The 22650-nt window shown below is 45.3% G+C and overlaps 1 long non-coding RNA gene across 1 annotated transcript in view; it reads right to left on the reverse strand.

The window, feature by feature from the left end:
* Positions 1 to 316: 316 nt before the first annotated feature.
* The window catches only part of LOC146816668 (uncharacterized), a 65772-nt gene continuing 43438 nt past the window's right edge, over positions 317 to 22650 (reverse strand). Inside the window, exons 2-4 of the long non-coding RNA XR_014962932.1 lie at positions 11526 to 11674; positions 2436 to 2480; positions 317 to 1872 (exon numbers count right to left, since the gene is read on the reverse strand). This is a non-coding gene — a long non-coding RNA (uncharacterized LOC146816668). The remainder of the gene's footprint in view (positions 1873 to 2435; positions 2481 to 11525; positions 11675 to 22650) is intronic.

Here is a 22650-nt window from a genome sequence, read left to right on the forward strand (position 1 = left end):
CAAAGGCAATTTGCACAGCAGGAAGCCTTCTCCTTTGTTCTGAAGTTTGTTAAACGATCTAAGACAATTTAGTAATCTTTATTAAAGTGAAATTGCAGCAGTACTCACATTGTTGCCAGGAAACTCGTTGCTGATTGGTTAAGGGCTCAAATGCAAGCACATAGCTGATTAGTTAATGGACCAGCATTTTGATTGACTTGTGTTGTTACACTGCTGATTAGATCATCTCATCGTTTCAGACTGTTCATTGTCTTCCAATGTATGCTCTCAACTTTGTCACTTTAACATACCCATGCAAATAAATAGGCACCCAAGTGAAGGATAGATCTTTTAAGCAGGTTTACAGCTACATATTATCTGGAATTATGTGTCTCGCCATTTACCTGGACTACCAGTAAAAAAGAACAATACGTGTGCATAATCATGCAAAAGGCAAACATTCCCATACCCTTTCTTGTTGAGCAAGGAATACAAAAATTTAAGTAAAGACATTGGTACAAACATTTTGATAGTTACTTAATAGCTATTGATGAAGACAAGTTTAACCCTAAAAGGAAACTAGCATTGCTTAATAGCTGTATGGGCGCATAAGGATAACGTATTTTGGAAAATTTGCCTCCAGCTATTCAACTACCTGATGTGGAATTGGATGCCTGCATGGAAGCCATTGACAGGCTTCGCAACCACTTCAGGTTGACACTAGTATAATTGTAGAACTCAACAGATTTTTTACAAGGAAACAGTTGCAACATGAGGTCATGAATGGTTTCTTAGAAGAACTAAGAATCCTGGCTTCAACATGCGTATTTGAGTGCAGTTTAGATCCTTTTTTTAGAGACCAGATTGTAGTCAATTCCCATGAAAGACATAATCAGGAAAAGTTATTGTGTTGTCATAATCCCAATCTTCACGAAACCTTAGAAATAGCCAGGGGGATAGAAAAGTCGGTGATGGCCACTAAGGAATTAAACAAAGGCAAGGACCATATGAATATCGAGGAGTTAAATGCGGCATTTTGAAAACCTAATCTGAACACAAGCATAGTAAAAGACAACAGAAAAGGAGGGAAAAAATCTACTAGTTCAAATACCTGCTTCAGATATGCTTCACAGAGTTGCCCTGCTATTGGAAAAACATGTTTGAAATGCAAAAGGGTAGGACCTTTTGCAGAGGTGTGCAGAAATGTCCAGAAAATGTCATTCATCGGGGATGAGTAAACCCCAAGAAGTCACAGTGAAGAAGTGGAAAATCTGGATAGCCGAGTGGTGCTGCCTGTCAAATTGGTTGAGACAAATCAAAGCTTTCCCAAAGGTCATGACCTGGTTTGTGATATTGGCATTGGGAAAGTAAAAGTGGGAGTTACCGTGGACTATGGTTCTCCTATTACCAGTTATTTATTCTGGTCAGAATGGATAACAGTCCGATTATCACCTCTGGAATCTATACAGTGGCATTTGGGGGGCACAGTATTAACCCAATGGATTACTTTCCCAAAACAGTCGCATTCCAAGACAGGGATATTACCATGAAAGTATATGCAGCCAGGAAAGGATACAGAATCCTGGGTTGGAAGGATCAGTGGGCGTTTGGTATAGTTTTGAGGTCTAGCACGGGATGTTCCATTTCTTTTGTCGCTCCTCTCTCTTCTTCACAGTCTGTGGACAATTTATGAGACACCCACAAGTCGCTGTTTGAAGACTGATTTGATCAAGGGATTTAGGCATGAATTCATGCTGTAGGAAAATACAGTACAGGTAGTGCACAAAGTCAGGAATGTTCCATTGAGTTTAAGGAGTCAATTGAAGGAGCACTTGAACAACTTGTGCTTGAAAATGTTCCTAGAACACGTTGATTACTTCCAGTGGATCCCATCTATTGTTGTGGAAAAGAAAAAGAATGGGGACATGAGGCTCTGTGTTGACCTCAGTTCTTTGAATAAAAATATCTTGGTGGACTGTTTTCCCCAACCCTAGATTCAAGAGATGTCAGCCCAAGTGGGAGGTGCCAAGGTATGCTTCACAAAAGATCTGAGAGCATGCTTACCACCAAGTAGATCCAGAGGTAAAGTAAGGAGAGGTATGATGCATTGAACAGAGTACAGTTTAAGGTGGGTGATTTGGTAAAAGTTAAAGGCCACATAATCAGAAAAGAAGCGGTTCAAAGTTCTTCCCAGCTGCGCAAGTGGTGTGGCTATCTAGGCATGCAATACTAGTAGAGAATGGGAAGTGGTGGAATAAAAGGAATGCTGCGTTGATCAAAATGATAGGTGATGGAGGTGTTGGGATACCTACTGAAGGGGTGCCTATTGATAGCACAAGTGTTGTGGAAGATTGGTGGCTTGAGAATGAGTGTGGAGTGGGTGGTCAGCAGAGAAGCAAGTTACCAGGTGAGGGTCACATACTCATGGAGGTGGGGACTCTAATGTTCTTGCTCACCTTTCATCCTGGCGCTGCTCTGCCTCTCATCACACAAGCTGCCCCCTATGCGGACAAGGAAAAAAAAAATTATTCATGCTCTATGCATTGCCCCCAATTACTACAGCAAAGGAGAAACCTTCTCCGTGCCAACTTCAGCAGGGTAGGAGTGCTTACCAGCTGGCAGGCTATAGTTGTCAGCCTCAATGCACTAAATTCAGACAGAAACATTAAAATTGTTACATTTCTGTGGATGGCAGTGATTACATTGGATTCAGTCATCGGCACTAGTCTTCTTAAATGCTGCACTCATAGGCCCCTGTGTTTACCATCCTCAATTGATATGCTCCAACACGCACTTTCCGGCCTACGCCAGGCCAACCATTGAATTAAAGTACTCTCGCTCTCAATACTAGTTGACTGTTTTATATCCAGGCCCTAGCTCTGTGAAATTTGTTCATAGCTTATAACTCCCTTGCGCAAAGTCGGCGTCCCTTTTTTGCACTCTATGCTGTCACTCTCTTCATAGAACTGTTTCAAAATGAACTGTCTGATGTGCACCTGGCCAGCATTTAAGCAAATGAATTATTTGATTAATACTTTGTCCGCTCTATACTTAGGCTGCGCCTTGTAATTTGCACACTGTTTGAAATTCCTTGGCTTCAGTCGTCGGCACTAGTGCTGCGGCAACACATTCTTAAATGCAGCATTCATTGCCCCCTGTGCTTACTATACTCATTGGATTTGCTACAAAATTGACAGTCTGGACTGCACCAGGCCAGTCACTGAACATGAGAATTTCTTCTCTCCATTCCAGTCGACTCTTTATATCCATTCCTTTGCTCTGTGAAATTTGCACCTAGCTCATAACCATTTTGCATAAGTTGGTTTCCTTCTATGCACCCTGTGCTGACACTCCTTGTGCAGATTCACTCCAAACTGTACCGTATGGATTACACCAGGCCAGCCTTCGAGCAAAATACTTTTATCCCTATCTCGACTGCTCCACTCCTAGGCCCGAGCCATGCCAAATTTGCACACTGTTTGAAATTCTTATGTGTATAGCTGGTCTTATTTTGGGTATGGTTTACTGCTTTTAATTATTTTCAACAAGACCAGTTCACTCTGTCCACTTTTTACCATTTGGGTCTGGTTCTTGTGTCTAGCGCCGTAAGCCCATTGCTTAATCCTACCTATAAAGGTCTATCCTGCCACATGTTCTACGTGTTTCCCATCCACTAGGAAAGCAAGACCTATTTGATTTTCCTTAGTCGTCTCCCACCAATGTTTTTATTATATGGTTTTACTTGAATTTTGCACATTTAAATGCTTTTTTACTGTCTGTAAAGTTTTTTATTAACCATACAACAAAATTGACGACTTGACTCTAATGTCATTCAAGGTAAACGTGTGGATACCAATGCGCATGTTGTCCCTTCCAGGGATTCTTCTGGTGACATTCAAGGTGGAAGTATGGATACTAATACCCACTTTGTGTCCACTAGCAGGAGAGGCAGAAGAAACACAAGTTGCCCCAAATATTTACAAGATTACATTTTGAATTAATTATTTAGGTATGGTGGGGTATTATACTTATAGCTTTATTTTATTACTGATGTTGTATCGAAACATGTTCTAGTTTATTTATAATTTATTTTATTGTTTGTTTTATTGCTAATGTTAAATGGAAACATGTTCCAGTTTAATAAGTGTTAATGTTCTAGGAAAATATTGATATTATATATGCAGTAACTATTATTGTTTTACTGATATCCTGCATCTTTATTGTTATTTGTTGCTGATGTGATTCACTTTTGCTTTTTATTTTTATTTTTTGCGCAAGGATTCTTTATGTTTATTTTTCCTTTATTGTGTTTTGTTAAGGTGGAAGATGGTGTTGTATTCTGGTTTAGAACCATGGTGTCATCGTTCCAGGAGAGTGTTCCATATCTTGTCAGTTGTGGTGCGGTTTGGTGCAGTCAACAGGAATTGCTGTGTGTTGTCCATGTATATCGAAGAATAACAAAATCAACCAGTAAATCAGGCTCCGTCTCGTGCTGTGCCCTGCAACAGTTGTCTCTAGGCCAGAACAAACAAGCATTTGCAATGCAATAGGTCTCGAATTATTGATAGTTTGAGGTATTGGCATTGCAAATAATAATGCAACACCAATAGCTCATACTTTCAGTAATGCAAGACCTAGTGCATTGCAAATGCTTGCGTAGTGAGCCAGGAACCAGCATTGTATGTCTCAGTGCAGTACCACAAACTGCTCCTAGAGGTCCCTAGTGAGCAGGGCACCAGCACTGCATGTCTAGGAGCACTACCGCAAGCTGCTCCTAGAGGTCCCTAGTGAGCAAGGCACCAGCACTGCATGTCTACAAAGTTGGAGTTATTAGCATTATAAATGGCACAGTTTTTACCTAGCCATGTTGCAGAGTGCAGTACCATTTGTGGATAAAAGGGGACCTCTTTTGGTCACACCCTACAGAAGATATGGTAAATCCACGCTACCCATAATGCATTGCATTCAAGACTGTACTATGAGTACATTCAAATAGCTATGTCGATATATATGATTAGTAGCTTTGAAATGAGACAAAATAATTATTACATTAGTTTTGGATTAGGTTGTACTCTGTGTGGAGCTGATAAAGGTGGGACTAGTAAGCCTATTGACCAATAAAAAGTCACCCATTACAAAGGACAGGGGCAGGAGGCAATTAAAAAGATGGGCGGAAAATGGGCGGAGCTTTATGCCCACATCCTGAATACAGAATGTCTCGAAGAGACAGCGCAATCGCTACCTAGGCGAGACCTAAAAATGAGAGGCTCCGCGTGTGAACAGGCAGCAGCACGCTCATCGGGACGAGGGAACACTCATCATTGAGCAGCTGCATGTAGTAAAGAGTTTCAAGTGAGGTACACAGCACATTCAAAATAGCCTTATCAGCAGGGAGGTCAGGGAGATGCACATAGGTGTCTTACATATGGTGTTCAGTTGATGATTGAAGTATTGCTGGCCAGTGGCGCAGCTAGGCCTTTGGATGCCCTGGAGGCCCCTGCGTTTGCTGCCCTGTGACGGCAGCAGGTAAGAGCGGGGGAGGCTGGCAATCCCTAGTGACGGACACAGGTTGGAGTGGGGGTGATGCTGGCTATCCCTGCATTTGCTGTGACGGCCACAGGTAAGAGGGGGCACCACCCCAAAACACATGCTGCCCGGGGCAGACCGAACCCCCCACCCGCCCTTGCTACGCCACTGCTGCTGGTACACAGCAGGTGGAGCACAGTGGGAAGTAGGCATCTTCCAGGCCACAAAGCTCAGCTCTTCAGCAGATGGACAGAGATCTAGTTTACAGAGTCACAGAGTAAGGAAGTGTACTGTCTAGGGAGTGCAGGCAGCAGCATGAGGGCAGCCTGGGGTGAGAATAGCAACTTGGCAGGCCTCCCACTGAAGAAGGCGACTGCAGGTCATCGAGGCAGAGCTGTGTGAGGCAGACAGCCTCAACGCCAGTGTTCACTCCTAAGAAAGCCCCAGTTTATCGAGATGAATAGGTGGAGCCGCACACTAGTTCTCATTTAACATGAAGGATGCACAAGCCTTGTGCCTTTTCTATTTATTTTTAGCAGTGATGCCAGCAGGGATAAACCACATTTATACAGAAGCTGAGAGGATTTGTGTTCGTGAGTGCAATACACACCCTCACATTGACTTACTTTTCCTTTTCGATTTTTCCTTTCTTTTTATGTGCGATAAACCCTAGTGGTTCAAAGTGTGCGAAGTTAAAAACTCAGAGAAAGGGGACGCAAAACTGAGATACAGACTTAGAACTGGAGTCTGGCAAAAAATATAGTGGACAGAGCGAAGACATTTTTGCAGTATAGAGAGAGAGGGGCAAAAACACCAGTAGAGCTGGCAAAACCTATCCAAGACTGATCGGACAGGGAAAAACATCTGAATGCAAGCCAGCGGCAATGAGAGGCGTCATCATCGAAGCACAGGCTAAGAGGAAATATCTGAATGTAAACCTCTCTGCGGGTTTTTGTAAAATTGCTTTTTCCACCGAGCGGTCAGGTCATGATCTCAAGGGGCGTCACAACGAGATGAAACACACATTATGTGAAAGTATTTGAAGAAGTGCGGTAATTGACATGGGATTGTCCTGGTGGTAATTTTCTTGTTTTTTGATGGTTGCTTGTCAATCATACAGCCAGGGTTATGAGACCCAGGCTTTAGCAGTTGATTGATAAGTAAAGCTGGATGACCTCGCATAATTGTGTCTTCTTGAATTTTGCGATACATGGAATATTTTGTGAAATTACACTTGTATAGAGAAACGTGAGTTACAGGTCTCTCTCATCGCTTTATTTGCTCACACCTTGCTTAAATAAATCGTACGGGACACCGTGGAAGACTGGTTCGAATATAAAATGTGTCACAGAAAGACATTTTCTGTGAAAAGCAGACTTCTGTTGATATCTCGCACATCTTCTGTTGATATGTGCACTTTGGTAAAAAAAAAACATTATGCAAAATCCCACAATGTATCATTTTGAGACACTTAACGAATTCCATAATTTTCCCTTTCACTGTCATTGTGTTTGCTCACCTCTGTGTGGGAGTTTAAAAAAAAAAAACAGCATTAGGTTTTTCTAGCACATATATCTCTTTTTGTACTCATACGAGCCACATTTGTCAGATTGTTAACAATTATTTTCGTAAAACAAGGTAAATCCCTCCTTTTTTTTCAGTTTAAAGAAAAGTTTATTGGAAATAAACATAAGATAGAGCAATAATACAATACAGTATAAATCAATGGTACAAAGTAGAAAAAATATTGCGTACAATAAGGAAAGAAAAAGTAAGAAAAGGAGAGAAGAAAAAGGAGGTAGGAAGGAGAAAGAAAGAGAGAGAGGAGGAAAAGTAAACAAATAGAAATATCATATGCTTATATCACTGAAAACATTGGTCTAATATACAACACAAATATCATGTTGATCTCACTACTACAAACTTAATTATATATTGAGAATAAAGCACAAAATACAAACATATTAAACTGATTATAATCTATGGAGGCTTGGAAACTTCTTCTATAACTGGGGTATGCGATGGCAACGATTGAGCAGACACATTTAGGAAGTTAGTCACAGGCAGCCACAGTAAGTCACGTTTAATGGCTAATGTAATCGGGTGAACATAGGCTCTATCTAATCGATGGTTATAACAAACTCCATACCACCAGGCCTGAAAAGAAACATTTGAGGCATTTTTCCATGATTTGGTAATTTGTTGAAAGGCAACAGCAATAAGTAAATCAATAATGAGGATATTAAGGGAGGTGGAAGAGGACCAAACCTCCGCAACACTACCGAGAAAAATATGGACAAAAGAAAATGGGATTTGCGTATGAAATATTTTATTAATTTGTTGCCAAACCCTAGACCAAAATTGATGAATAACTGGGCAAGTAAATAGCATGTGCATAAGGTCTGCAACCGGGGCCGGGCATGACCAACAGGTAGAGGGAGATAGATGATTAATTTGATGTAGTTTAGCAGGAGTGAGTAAGAGTCTGTTATATAAAAAGAACAGTGTTTGTGTGGTATTTGCTGCCCTAGAAGATTTCCGAAGTTTAATCCAAATTTTATCCCAGGTTGAAGTGGAAAAGGATGTAGATAAATCAGACTCCCAACTAGACTCAACTGCCGATTTATTACGGGACTGACCAGTGGATCTTAATTTGTTATAAATTTGAGAAGCTGAAGTGTTCCCTGTTAAGAATGAGATTGGAACTGGAGAGGGGGAGGTCTGCACAGAAGAAGTCATAAGTTTATCGTAAGAACTTTGAGCAGCTAGGGTCAGTAATATATATTTAGGGTGATACGAAGGAGGGAGGGAATAACACGATTGTAGTGTAGAGAAGGGTATACAGGTATCACCTAGAAAAAGCTGATGAGTCCACTTAAGACCAAGATTGAACCAATCCTTCCAGAAAATAGTCCGGTTTTTAATCTTAATATGATTGTTATACCAAATCGGAGAACGTAAGAAACTATTTCGGACATCTAAACCATCTAGCATAATAGGATGAAATATTTTACGCGCATGCATAAGAATGGGGAGAAAAAATTTTTGGGGAGTGTTAGATAAAGACAGAAATTCATCAAATGAGAAAGGGGTAATGAAATGAGATTCAATTTCTACCCACAAAGGCAAGGACAGCAAATCTGTTGCATTCTGTGATAGTACTGCAGAGGAATTCTTCAGGAAGAAGGAGGTATGATAAGATGCAAAGTCGGGAAAATTAACACCACCCAAGTGTTTAGGTTGTTTGAGTTTGGAAAAAGACATCCTAGACTTTTTCTTTTGCCACAGAAATTGTGAGAGAATAGTATATATTTTTTTGTACCAGGATTTGGGAATGTTAACAGGAAGATTGGACAATAAAAATAAAATTATAGGAACCAACATCATTTTTATAGAGTCCAATCTACCCCACCAGGATAAAAACAAGGGGTGCCATCGCGTTGTAGAGTCGGATAAAGTTGATAGAAGATTTTTAAGATTGAGCGCTACAGTATCTTTAATAGATGGAGTGAACCATAGGCCTAAATATTTAATCTTCGCAGGGCTCCAGTGAAAGGAGGAAGATACAAAGTCAGCATGGAAACAATACTTATTTAATGGAAGAATTTCGCATTTGTCTACATTCAATTTGTACCCTGAGACCGAGGAGAAATTAGAGACTTCTGAGAGGAAGGCCGGTAAAGAAGATTGGGGGTTAGAAATAAATAAAAGAATATCATCGGCATAAGCTGAGATTTTTAATTGCTGATCACCATATGGAAAACCAGTGATGTTCTTGTTCATCCGGATTTTAGATAAGAAGGGTTCTAGGGTAAGGATAAATAATAGCGGAGAAAGAGGACAACCCTGTCTGACTCCTCTGAGTAATGGGAAAGACGAAGGGCCCGATTCACAGAACTAACTTAAGACAAAATCCTAAACTTACTACCATTTTGGTATTCACAGAAGGCACTTACTCATTTTGGTATTCACAGAAGGCACTTACTCATTTCGGTATTCACAGAAGTTAGGAGTCCTAACTTTAGGACTCCTAAATGCCTTCTGTGAATACCGAAAGTCTTAAAATTAGGATTTTTCTCAATTTAGTAGTAGTATAGTTAGGACTCCTAACTTTAGGACTCCTAAATGCCTTCTGTGAATTCCGAAAGTCTTAAAATTAGGATTTTTCTCAATTAAGTAGTCCTAAGTTTAGGACTCCTAACTTTAGGACTCCTAAATGCCTTCTGTGAATACCGAAAGACTTAAAATTAGGATTTTTCTCAGTTTAGTAGTAGTATAGTTAGGACTCCTAACTTTAGGACTCCTAAATGCCTTCTGTGAATACCGAAAGTCTTAAAATTAGAATTTTTCTCAATTTAGTAGTCCTAAGTCTAAACTTAGGACTACTAAATTGAGAAAGAAGAAGGAGGAGGAGAAATGGAGGCTAAATATTGATCAAGAGAAGGGGTGGAGACTCTGGGGTGTATAATGTTTTGTAGAAATTGGAAAATTCCAAGAGAATGTCCTCGTCCCTATGAAGCACAGTATTTGATGACGATGAGATAGATTCAATTTTGGTACGTTCTTTTTTAACCTTGAGGTACTTAGCCAGGAGATTGCCGGATTTGTTTTGTGCAGTGTAATATTTAGCACTAGATTTAAGCAAGTACAGATTTGCAGAGTCAGTAGACACTTTGTTAAAAGAAAGCTTAGCGTTAATGAGTTCTTTTAGAATAGATTGGCTATTTGACATGTAATAAAGGTGTTCTAACTTTTTAATTTGTAAGTTGAGTGATTGAGATGAAAGAAAGGCTGCGCGACGTTTCTGTGCAACAAAGGATATGATGAAGTCCCTAGAGGCAGCTTTGAAGGAGTCCCATATAAGCTGAGGAGATAGTTGAGGAGATTCATTCTCCTCGAAAAATAAGGAGGCAAACTCGAGAAAGGCTGGTGTGAATTTAGGATCCAGTAAAAGGGAATTATTAATCCTCTAGACCCTTTAGTGGGAGGGAGTAGATCCAAACTCAAGGAAACGGGGGCATGATCAGAAATCAATATAGATCCTATGTCCGCCCGGGAAGTGTGTTGAAGTAGGGCCTTGGAAATAAAGAGGTAGTCTATTCGGGATTGTGAGGAATGGGCAGGTGAGTAGTAAGTATATTCTTGAAGTGTGGGGTGGCAGAGTCTCCAAGAGTCTACAAGAGCTCTTTGAGAAATAGTGGAAGTGAATTGGGAATGTGCAGCGGAGGGGACAAATTTGGATTTAGAATGCCTGTCAATAAAGGGGTCTACAACCATATTACAATCCCCACCAAAAACCAAATATTCGTCAGTGCATTGCATTAAAAGAGAAAGAATTTGGGGCCAGAACAGTTTATCGTGTGTAGTAGGAGCATAAACATTAAAAATAGTGAGAGGAACCTTATTAATCAGCAAAGAGGTCATAACCCATCTATCATCAGAATCGTTGTCTTGCTTTATGAGATGAACATCCAAGCGTTTATGGCAAAGAATGGCAACCCCATTGCGTTTTCCTGAGCCCGGAGATGCAAAAACGTGGCCCACCCAATTTCGCCGTAGTTTAGTTATCTCAGTATCCTGTATATGGATTTCCTGCAGAAGAACAATGTCTCCTTTTAAATTTGCAACATGTGACAAAACTCGTTGACGTTTGATAGGAGAACCCAAACCTTTAACATTCCAAGATATAATGTTTAACGACATTTAAATCTTTATAAACTTAGCAAAAACAATTCGTTAAAGAAGTTGCCATGCATGCAAGCAAAAAACATGTGAAGAATGCAGTAAAATACAGAAAAAAGGTATTATTGTAGCGAGATAGCAATAAGACATATAGACGATCATAAGATAGCAAAGAAAAGAAATGAATTACATAAGAAGCATAAAAGATAAGCCGAAAATATATATGGAGCAGAGGAGAAAAGAGAAAAAGAGGGAGAGAGCGAAAATAGTGGGAAGGAAAGAGACAGAACAAGAATAAGAACAATAGCGATGACACACAAAAAATAGAAAAAACATACCACAAATGAACAATCATGGTGGGGTAGGTGGAGCCACACGAAGGAGGCCAGACGCCGGATGAGGGATCGCAGGACGGGGGGCACACGCAAGACATCATCCAGGATGAACGCAAAAAACGAAGAAAGTAGGGGAACACAGAAACCGCAACCTGTTAAAGGGGAATATAAGCACAATAATTAACAATATTTAACATGGGAAGCAACATAACTCCAACGTATACACATATGGGAAACATAAAGAAAAGTCAGAGTTGAGGGCAAATAAGAAACAAACTATGAGCAATTGGAACTAAGGCATTCAACTCAGATCAAGGCTTAGAGATGTCCATAGAGACTCCACTACATGAGTTCAGAAATTTTTGAAGCACCTCAGGGTCCTCATAGTTGGTTGTTTTGTTATTGTAAGTTACTTTGAACAGACAGGGATGGAACAAGCCATAACGGGCATTCATGCTGCGAAGTACTGGCCTCATGTCCAAAAATTTCTTGCGTTGATCAGCCGTAACCTTGGCATAATCTTGGGCAAAAAAGAGGTTAGAGCCGTTCCAAATGATCTTTCCCTTCTGTTTGGCAGCGTGCAAAACCTTAAGAAGATCAGTATATTCTAAGAAGTACAGAATGACTCCTCTAGGCTTTGCTGAGGAAGATGAAGCATGAGAACTCTGACCCAAACGGTGTGCACGTTGAATATTTAATGGAGGAGATGCTGAAAAACCAAGAAGTGTAGGAAGGAAAGATTTAAAATAAGATAACGGATCAGAACCTTCAAGTCCCTCAGCCAGGCCATAAATGCGCAAATTGTTGCGCCTATTGCGATTTTCTAACTGCTCGACCTGTTGTTTAAGGTGATCGACTTCTTTGTGAATATGAGGAACTTGAGCAGCGAGATCTTGAACAGTATCAACCCGTTTCTCCAGAACGTCGACCCTTTGCACAGTATGGGACCAGTTATCTTCCAAACTCAACAGACGGGTGTTAGTTTCCTCCATATATGGTTTGAGAGCACGAATCTCCTCAAGAATAAGCTCCAATGAGAGAGGTGAAGAAGAATTGGTGGGAGAGGGCGGATTCGCTTTTCCTCTCTTCCTAGGCGTAGAGGAAGCCGAAGATGGTATTTTGGAACCCTGTTTGGCACCTAACCGAGTCATAGAGGAAGAAGAGCCCTTCGTAGTGACAGGATCACCAGAATTATCGTCTGTTCCCTCTTGCAGGATGTTAAAAGGGTTAAAGTCCTCCAGAGCGGTGTCACTGGTTTGCAGAGTATCCTTACGGGCAGTCCGGGAAGTTGCCATGACTGAGTTGAGGAAAAGCACCCCACAGCAAAAAAAATTTGTGAGAGAGGTATAATAGTAGGAAGTCACTGAAAGCAGAACACCCTATGCACGAGTGTGGTCTTAGGTATAAAAAGCGCCAATTGTAATGTCAAGTTATTACTCAGAAAGGAGTAATATTCAAAAGAAGCAGGCAACAGCTGAGAGCGGAGGATTCATATGACTGACCTCTGAGGAGCTCAGACCTTCTCCAGCAACAAGCATGAGAGAACAAGTTAGTCAAGGTAGTGAAAAGGCAGAAAATGCGTTCCCATAAGTGTTCCAATAAGTTGTCCCCGAGTCTTCATTATTGAGATTTTTCATTGGGAGTCTGCATTGTTTGCGGAACAGGGCGGCAAATGTGAGGAGATTACTTCATGAAAAACAAAATGGCGGCCGCGGGTAAATCGTAACCGTCATGAAGTCGAAAAAGTGTCTTCTCGCTCACCATATACCAGGAATTGGAGCTTAACGACTGGAGCAGTACTTCCAATGAAGTCGGAAGCAATTTCCGTGCTCCGACAGCAGGAGAAAGTGCCCTGGAACAGCTGCGGCGTCTCACATCGCTGCGGAGCTCATCGTAGCGGCGGCCATCCTCTAAGGCGCCGAAACCACGCCCCCAAGGTAAATCCCTCCTGTCTCAGTTATGCAGGAACGTATTCCACGGTTTGTTCTTCTGAATCTCCTGAGCATGGGGCTACCAGATGGTATTGGTTTTCAACGGGTTCCGAATGCTCACAGGTAATAAACTGTGTGCAGCGCATTTTGCTTTTTTTTTTCAAGCGGATGCAGGCGCAATCCTGATTTGGGTTGCCCGTCACTTGGCCAGAGAAATCCCTCCAGTGCTGAATAGAAAAAAACACGCCCATATATTTTTAACATCCACACATCACAAGGTTTATACAACTGTATGCTATACCCCCCTCACCCTAATTGGCTAGCTGTAATATTGTGCTGAACATGAAATTCAATGTATTTTTTATATTTTTTCCCAAAACATGTTAATTTCCTCCAGTCTTCTCGCAGGTACATATCACTTCCAAGGCTTGACACAAATCTCTGTTCGTTTAGGTCTTCTGAGAGTGGGGTTGTCAATAATTTGTGGGTTTCCGTGGGTTTGAGCATGTGGGTCTGGGATCCATGTCCATTTCATAGTGATGGATATGGATCCCTGCTCAGAGTGACACAACTGTAATGATATATGGATCCCTGGTTCGGATTTTTGTTGCAATGGGTGAACATAGATCATGTGTGTGCTCCAATGTTGGTATTGCAAAGTCATCCTGTATGCCACGTGCACCCCATTTTTTTGCTGACTGGCACTGGTGTTAACTGACTCTGACTGTCCCTGTCCCAGACCACTAACTCACTGTCAGTGAAACTGCTCTCCCACCCTCGCAGCTCCACCATTAAGTGAGGCCTCTCTGAGCCCTGCACTCCCGTAGTGTTGGTGTTCGAGGCCCTCCTCCACCCGCAGGTTATACCTGCGCCTCATCCCTGGTGGACCTCTGACTCCTTTCTCTCGCTCTGCTTCTGCCCCATCTGCTCCATTTTCACCCTTTAGCTTTTCACCCTTTCACTCTCTATAGCACTTTTCTTCTGCTTTCTGCTCTGTTTCACCCTTTATTCTTCTCATCCTTGTACTCCTTATACCTTTTTCCTTTGCTTTTTCACCCTTTTTTTTCCCCCTCTTCTCTCTATTGATTGCTTCTCCCCCGTTTTTCCTGCCGCTGCTGCCCCTGTGGCCCCTCACACCAGCGCGACCAGCCCGAGCCAGTTTCCCTCCCCGCTCCTGCCTCCCAGCTGTTCAACCCACCACGACCCCTACTTAATGGCGGCTGCTGCTTGGCCTCGCCACTAGCACCTTGCTGGCAAGCCTGTCTGCGCCTGTCCCCGACCCCGACCAGTGCCAGGAACCCTGGACCTCCACACCGCCAATGCTACAACCCAGCAGCACTTCACACACTCAATCCAGGCCGCAACAACAACTGCAAGCTAGCATCACCAGCAGACACCCACAGACCCTTCAGCTGTCACCGTTGCCGACACACTTGCAGCACCATCAGGAACACGGACCCAGCACAACACGCCCATTGCCATTCCCCAAGGATACAAGAACTCCCGGAAGGACCATCCCATGCGCCCAGGAGGAGGAATCGCCATCGTCAAACAATTCCACCCTCCGGCTGAGCGCACTCTCCGATGGGCCAACAGACCTGATGGAACACCTACACTTCAAAATACAGGCCAGCCCTACCACCACCCTCCGAGGACCTCCCGGACCCCGTGGACCTTTCACCAACTCCATCACTGATATTATCTCCCCGCAAGCCATCGCATCCACAAACTACACACTGCTGGGAGACCTCAACTTCCACCTTGACAACCAACTAGACCCCAACACCACAGCCCTCCTGGACAACCTCTGCAACATTGGACTCCGCCAGATCATGACCGAACCCACGCACTGAGCAGAACACACCCTCAACCTCCTATTCACAACAGGAAACTCCATCACTTTCAGCCACACCACGAACTCCCATGGACAGACCACGGATGCGTCCATTTCACCTTCAGAACATCCACCATTCACAGAAACCAGCACCTGCTCCCACAAAGAAACTGGACCAAAATCACCGACGACCAGCTCACCTCCTCACTCCGCAACTCCACCCCAACCACTGTGGAAGACGACCACCCCAACACCGCAGCCCGAACTCTGCACAGATGGATCTCCGACAGTGCCAACACCATAGCCCCCCTCAAGAAGAAGAACAACACACACACCAAGAAAGCCAGATGGTTTACCATCGAACTTCAAGAGTCCAGACGCACATGCCACCGCCTCAAAAAGGCCTGGAGGAACTCCAAATCCATAGAAGCCCACAACAACTTCAGAGCCGCCAACAACGCCTACCACCAACTCCTCAGGGGAACGAGGAAAAAAGTGTTCGAAGACAGAATCTCCAGACACAAGCACAACAGCAAAGAACTCTTAAGCATCATTAAGGAGTTCGCCCAGCTCACCAGCGAGTCTACTGACATTCCTCCCTCACAAGACCTCTGCAACAAACTCAACACCTTCTCACACCACAAAATCAAGAACATTTACGACAACTTTGACGAAGACAACCAACACACTGAACCCTCACCAGCCACCCCGGCACTCTGAAGCCAATGATTTCACAATTGGACAGCCCTCACCACCAAAGACACACTGAAGACAATGAAGTCAATCCACTCCGGGACCCCTGCCCCCACAACATCTTCAACAGGGTCGCAGACACTATCACACACATGCTCCGCCACACCATCAACCGCTCCCTGGCGAATGCCTCCTTCCCCGATGACTGGAAACACGCCGGTATCAACCGCCTCCTGAAGAAGCCCACGGCGGACCCCACCAACCTCAAAAACTACAGACCCATCTCCCTGCTCCCGTTCCCAGTGAAAGTCATAGAGAAAGCCATCAACAGCTAACTTGCCACCTTCTTCGAATAGCACAACATCCTTGACTCCTCCCAATCCGGCTTCAGAAAAAACCCCAGCTCATAAACCACCCTCCTCGCTGCAACAGACGACATCCTCTCTCTCCTGGACAGAGGAGAGACAGTAGCCCTCATCCTTATCGACCTCTTAGCGGCCTTCGACACAGTCTCCCTCCGCACCCTAACATGAAGATTCCACGACGCAGGGATCCGGGACAAGGCCCTTGACTGGATCAACTCCTTCCTCTCCGGCAGAACGCTGAAGGTCAGACTCCCTCCTTTCGTCTCGGACCCTACACCAACCACCTGCGGAGTCCTCCAGGGGTCCTCCTTCAGCCCCATGCTCTTCAATGTTTACATGGCTCCGCTGGCCCCCATCGTCAGAACCCACAGACTCAACGTTTTGTCATATGCAGATGACACCCAACTCTTCCTCTCCCTATCCAACGAACCCAACACATACCCTAACATAATATGTGTATTTGTAAAGTGCACGTTCACCCGTAGGTATCTTGGTGCTGAATAATAGATGTTTATTGTTACCCAATTCAATGGTACTCATTTTATCAACCTCAATTGTATGAAAGGCTGAGTGGACCCACTGGGATTTGAACCTGTGACCATTAGGTCAAACAAAGGCCCCTGCCGTGGACGCATTAGTCCACTGAGCCACCAGACCCAGATAAACACAACTTTCAAGAAGGCATGGAAGCTGTCACCAAATGGATGAAAAGCCACTGCCTACAACTCAACACCGACAAAACGTAAGTACTCCTCTTGGGTCCTAACTCCGATGCCTGGAACGACAGCTGGTGGTCCCCCGCCCTCTGAAGCCAACCCACCCTCACGGACCACGCACGTAACCTTGGAATCATCCTGGACTCCGAGCTCAAAATGGACCGCCAGATCAACTCCGTCGCATCCTCCTGCTACCACACCCTCTGCCTCCTATGTAAGACCTTCAAATGGATCCCCCCCAGAGCACAGCAAGACCGTCACTCACGCCCTAGTCACCAGCAGACTCGACTACGGCAATGCACTCTACGCTGGAATAAACAAAAACCTTACCCTGAAGCTACAAAACATCCAGAACGCCGTCGCAAGACTGGTCCTCAACCTGCCAAGACACTGCCATATCTCCCACCACCTGCACACACTCCACTGGCTCCCCATCAAGACTAGAATCACCTTCAAGATTCTCACCCACACACACAAAGCCCTCCACAACACCGGGCCAGCATACCTGAACAGCCGACTCAAATTCCACGCACCCCAAAGGACCCTACGATCAGCCCAGCTCTCCTACACCGTGGCCTCAACACCTGAAAGACCAGATCGGGAGGCCACTCCTTCTCTTCCCTCGCGGCCGGAGCCTGGAACGCCCTACCGCTCCACCTCAGACACACAACATCGCTCCCCATCTTCACAAGAAACCTCAAAACATGGCTCTTTAACAGACCCCCTCCTTGATGGACTGGAACCTGCACCCCCCCAGTACCTTGAGACCCTTGCGGGTGAGTTGTCGCGCTTAACAAACACGTGATTGATTGCCCTGCCTAACCAGGGCCAGTGCTATGGTGAAAACACAGTGAGAACACACAAACACATACATGAGGACCACGGACCTCTCAGATGGCTCATGCAGATGAGAGGGGAGAATCCTGAGCTGAGGTGGTCCATGTCCCTACAGGTAATAGACTTTACAGTAGAACACACACATGGGGTTGTCTATGCCAATGTGAATGTACTTTCCAGGTTTTTCCACTTAGCTGATGAGGACTACCAGAGTGTAGGTTAGTAACCCATCACCTTTTGTTTTGGGGCGGGGAAATGTTGTGAAGTGATCCTGTGTGCAGCACTTAATTTGTAAAATAATAAGTGCCAGGGCCCTGCAGCTTGCACCATTCATCGCCCCTATCATCACTACCAAAATGACTACTAACCATCTCTCTCGCCTGCACGTGTGACAGGTCTGATTATTCCAGATCTACCAAGCTAAAGGAATGGCTGAGGAGACAGGTAGTAGTTATTTTTATTGTACATTAAATTCATAAACAACCGTTGTTCTGCTCATTTCTAAATTAGATGAGAAGCGCCACTATGTGGCAGACTTTCCTCAGTGCAGTGTTGACAATTAAGTGCCAGTGCTGAGCACTGGAAACCAATTAAGTGCTGGTGCTGGGCATGGGAAACCACCGGCTTAAATGAAGCACTGCCTGTGTGCCCTGTGCACCCCCATTTTGTGCTGACTGGCACTGGTGGTAACAGACTCTGACTGTCCCTGGGCTCTGCCTAACTAGGCCAAGGGCCAGTGCTATGCTGAATACACAGGGAAAACACACACATGCATGAGGGTACACTATATATTAGGGTACACTTAGAAGTGTCATGACCTACCCTGTAAGTAGTATAAAATAGAGCATGGCAGTTTAGAGGCCAGCAGCCCTTTCTACACTTGCATGGGTGCACTGCTGAGAGCCTCAGGTCATTTTAAAAGCAGCCGTGTGTTGCAGCACTGCTTTTAAATATAAATTGTGCCCAAACTCAACATTGGTGGTAGGGGCACTTAAAAATTGATTATCTACAATAATTTAGCATATAAGGTACCCATATGGTCTCCCCTAGGTGTCCCAGGGGAGATGATCATAGAAGAAAAATATATTCAATATCAAAAGAACCAAAAAAGTAAATACAAGTGTTATTCAATCTTATGACATAAGAAGAAATAGTAAAAAAGTGAGAACCAACAAAGAAACAAAGAAACTAAAAAATATTTCACAATTTCACATGGACGCCTGAAACGCCACCCATCAGCTGACAGGTGGCGTTTCGGACGTCCATTACTGCGCTGCACGGCCCCATGTGTTGTGAGCCACGGGAGGGATAAGCTAGTTGTCAAGGAAGTGCTCTCCTCCTCCCTGGCTGCTGGTGCGTGTGTCCGCGCCACGGCATCGATGAAAGCGGAAGGTAGTGAAGCAGACGGAGACTAAGCTCAGTGTCCCGCTTTAGTCCTGCAAAGCTGCTGGCCGAGGAAGTGTCTGGGGAGTGGGTGCTGCCCAGAGAAAAGACTTGTGTGTTGGGGACGGTGATCCGGTTGCCGCTAAAGGGTAAAACAGCGTGGCTGACACACCAGCCTTGTTGGCGGTTCTGCAAAGCAGGAGAGAAGCTGTGAGAGACCAGCAACTGGCAGCTGCTCAGCACATTTGCAAGTAGCTGTCTTGTTCAGTTGGACATGTGGAGGACTGGGCAAGGTCTCCCCCGCATAAATCTATAGTTTGTACCCTCCACCCATCACCTTCGGGGGTCACTTTCTCGCTTTTCACTAAACGGAGTGAGACCTCGACGGAGGCCCCAACTTTGTTGGTTTAGGAAATTCGGAAACAATTTACCATATTAACTGTAGTAGGCAAGCAGGTGCTAATGTGTCCTACAGTTGGTACTCTTATTACCGCATTCAGTGGTGTAGGTGGGCTAGCGGCCCTGTCACCTATGTGTTGTGGAAGATTGCCATACTATGTGTTTTCGAAGCACAGAAGCTCTGTGCTCTCTGAAGTTATGATGATACTGGATGTTACCTCGTAATGGTTGGTGATATATGTACATTGATGTGTGGCATGATATTGTGGTTTATGTTATTTTAATCCTTATATTGCCCTGACATGATAGTGGTTATTATTTCAGGATTTACATTTATATGCACAGAGAAGATCTTTTTATGACGGGTGCGCCTCATAAGTATTTACTTATTTGCACTACTTGTACTTTATTGACAATTGCCTGGTGGGCAAAACATTTGTGATTTATGTAATTGTGGTCTATGTGTTTTATATTCAATATATGAGATATATGATAGCAGGCGTGGCCGAATGAGCCAACCTGGCGGATGCCTGCTAGAGTGCTCCGGCCCACCACATCCATAATCCATAAAAATCCTACCTAGTTTCCCCACAATTGCTGTCTAGACTAACCCTCTACAAATCTGGAGGCTCCGGGGTGCGATATATACCAAAGATGCTGCCGCATCTCCAGGATGATGTGCTCTGCTGGTGGGTGCCATTCTTGGACGGGCCTGCCAGGAGGATGCTGTGCTTCCCATCAGCGGGGTCGGCCCGAGGGTGCTGCACCTGGCGCTCCTTGGTACCTTGAGGCTGGACTCGGTGGGCTAGACATCGCAGCATGGGCCTGATCGATGATCTTCGGCAACAGGAGAGAGACTGGTCCTCAAAGAGGGGCACGGCTGGGGCCCTGCGGGTGGGGGCTGAGGAGCCCCCTGGACACTCCAGTCATTCTGGTCTGCGGGGCACACCGAGTGGCACTGGACATGCAGCTGATCACCAAGAACCCGAAGGTGCAGTGAGTCACTGCAGCACCAAAGGGAGCCGTTCCAAGTGCAGCAGGGGGAGCACACAGCCCCGTAAATACTGGTGGCTCTGCACACGGCCAGTCCGCTTGCACAAACATTGGACTTGAGGCCCTGCGTTGCTGACAGGAGGCGCCTCCCGTAGACGGGTCAACCGGGCCGGCTGGCAGGACGCAGGCCAATCCTGTAGAGAGTGCCGGAGTGGTAGTGGTATCAGGCTGCTCCACACATGCTGAGGCCCTGTGGTGCGGGCGCCACCATTGGGATCAGCGTTTCCACCAGAGGAAGACCGGCGCTTGCCCTAGGCCCATATAGCCCGGGGGCGGCCACTGAATTGTGAAGCATTCATCTGCGGGCCGTGCAGATAACAGCGGTGGGGCGGTGGGGCCACATGGGGGGATTTCAAGGGACTATGCAGAGGGAAAATTAAATAAATAATTAATTTTCCCTCGGCATCGTCCCTCAAAATCCCCCCACATCATCCCACTACCCCACCGCTATTACCTGCACAAACATTGGCTGGCGGCATTGCTGCCCGTGAGCAGCAGGGCCCCCCTTCGCCTGCCGGGAGTAGCCGCGACTGCAATGAAGCCTGGCACTACATGATTCCACGCTTTCTAAAGTTGCTTTGTGAACCCTCCTCGATGGAGAGGAATTACTGGGGCGGCTGTACCAGGCCACGACAAATCGTGTACTCGGATGATAAATGCATTGGCAACGAGTTAACGTGGCTCGAGGCATGCAGCGGCTGTGGGGACAGCTGGATGAGAGGGCCGGTAACATGAGTTGCCTGTGCCTTTGGGGTGGCTTTGGTGGTTCCCCCACATCATTGGGACCTCTGCTGATATCCGCAGATGGCCCAGACTAAGAGGAGCCCAAAAATGCTCACAACGCGGGATGTTGCTGATGCTTGGGATGTAAGAGAAGTCCCCTGGCTTGCTGGGCGACCCCGTGCCCGATCAGAAACATTGTGAGGCCGGGGCTGTACCTACAGGTGACCTGGGAGACCGGGCCCTCCCCTGGCATAGCTGCGGACCTGTATCATTGGTTTGAGGAGGATAAACTGGGAGTTGATGGTCCGGCGGGTGAGATCCTTTTAGAGGGTCCACTTGTAGTTAGTCTTTGGGTGGCAGAAGCAGCTGTGGTAGCCCCAGTGTGGCTTGCTGCCCAGGATAGGCTAAGTCCATGAGGGCCAAATCCTGGGCCCCCCCCATCACCACTCCATCAAGACAACACCAGCTGGGGACCACTGGCTGGGCGTGCGGGCTGTGTTGACATCATGGCTTATGACAAGGTGCCCATGTCTTCAACGAAGTAGAGCACACTGGATCAATACACGACCGCCCCCACTGGCGCAGCAGGTGGCACAGAGGGGCGAAACCTGGTACCGGACAATACGGCCATGCTGGCCACGATAACACAGTCCTGAGATATGTTGAATGCCAAAATTGGTGCAGTTGGCACTGAAGTCTCCTTTCTTCGTCAAGATCTCCGTATGGCAGTGGACCGGATTACTGAAGCAGAGTCCCGCGTATCGATCATGGAAGACACAGTCACAACCTTACAAAAAAAAGTCAACCACCTAACTGTCATTACGCAAGAACTCGCCATAAGAGTCTAAGACGCAGAGGGCCACGCAAGACGCAACAACTTATGCTTTGTGGTCATCCCCGAAGACTGTGAGGGAACCTCTGCAACACAATTCATAACGCAGTAGCTGAGCTCGTTGATGCCGGAGGGATCCCTCTCTCCATGTTTTGTTGTGGAGCGAGCCCACAGGGCCTTAGCGAGGCAGCCTTTCCCGGGTGCGCGGCCCCATCCGATTATTGCCAAGCTCCTGAATTACGCAGACAGAGATGCGATCATGCAGTTCGCCCGATGCCATAAAGATAAGCTGATCTAGGACTTGCAGAATATTATGATATTCCCTGACTATACATGTCTCGTACAACAGCAACGTCAATCTT

Source organism: Triturus cristatus, chromosome 6 (genome assembly GCF_964204655.1).
Source record: "Triturus cristatus chromosome 6, aTriCri1.1, whole genome shotgun sequence".
In the NCBI taxonomy this organism is placed as follows: domain Eukaryota; kingdom Metazoa; phylum Chordata; class Amphibia; order Caudata; family Salamandridae; genus Triturus; species Triturus cristatus.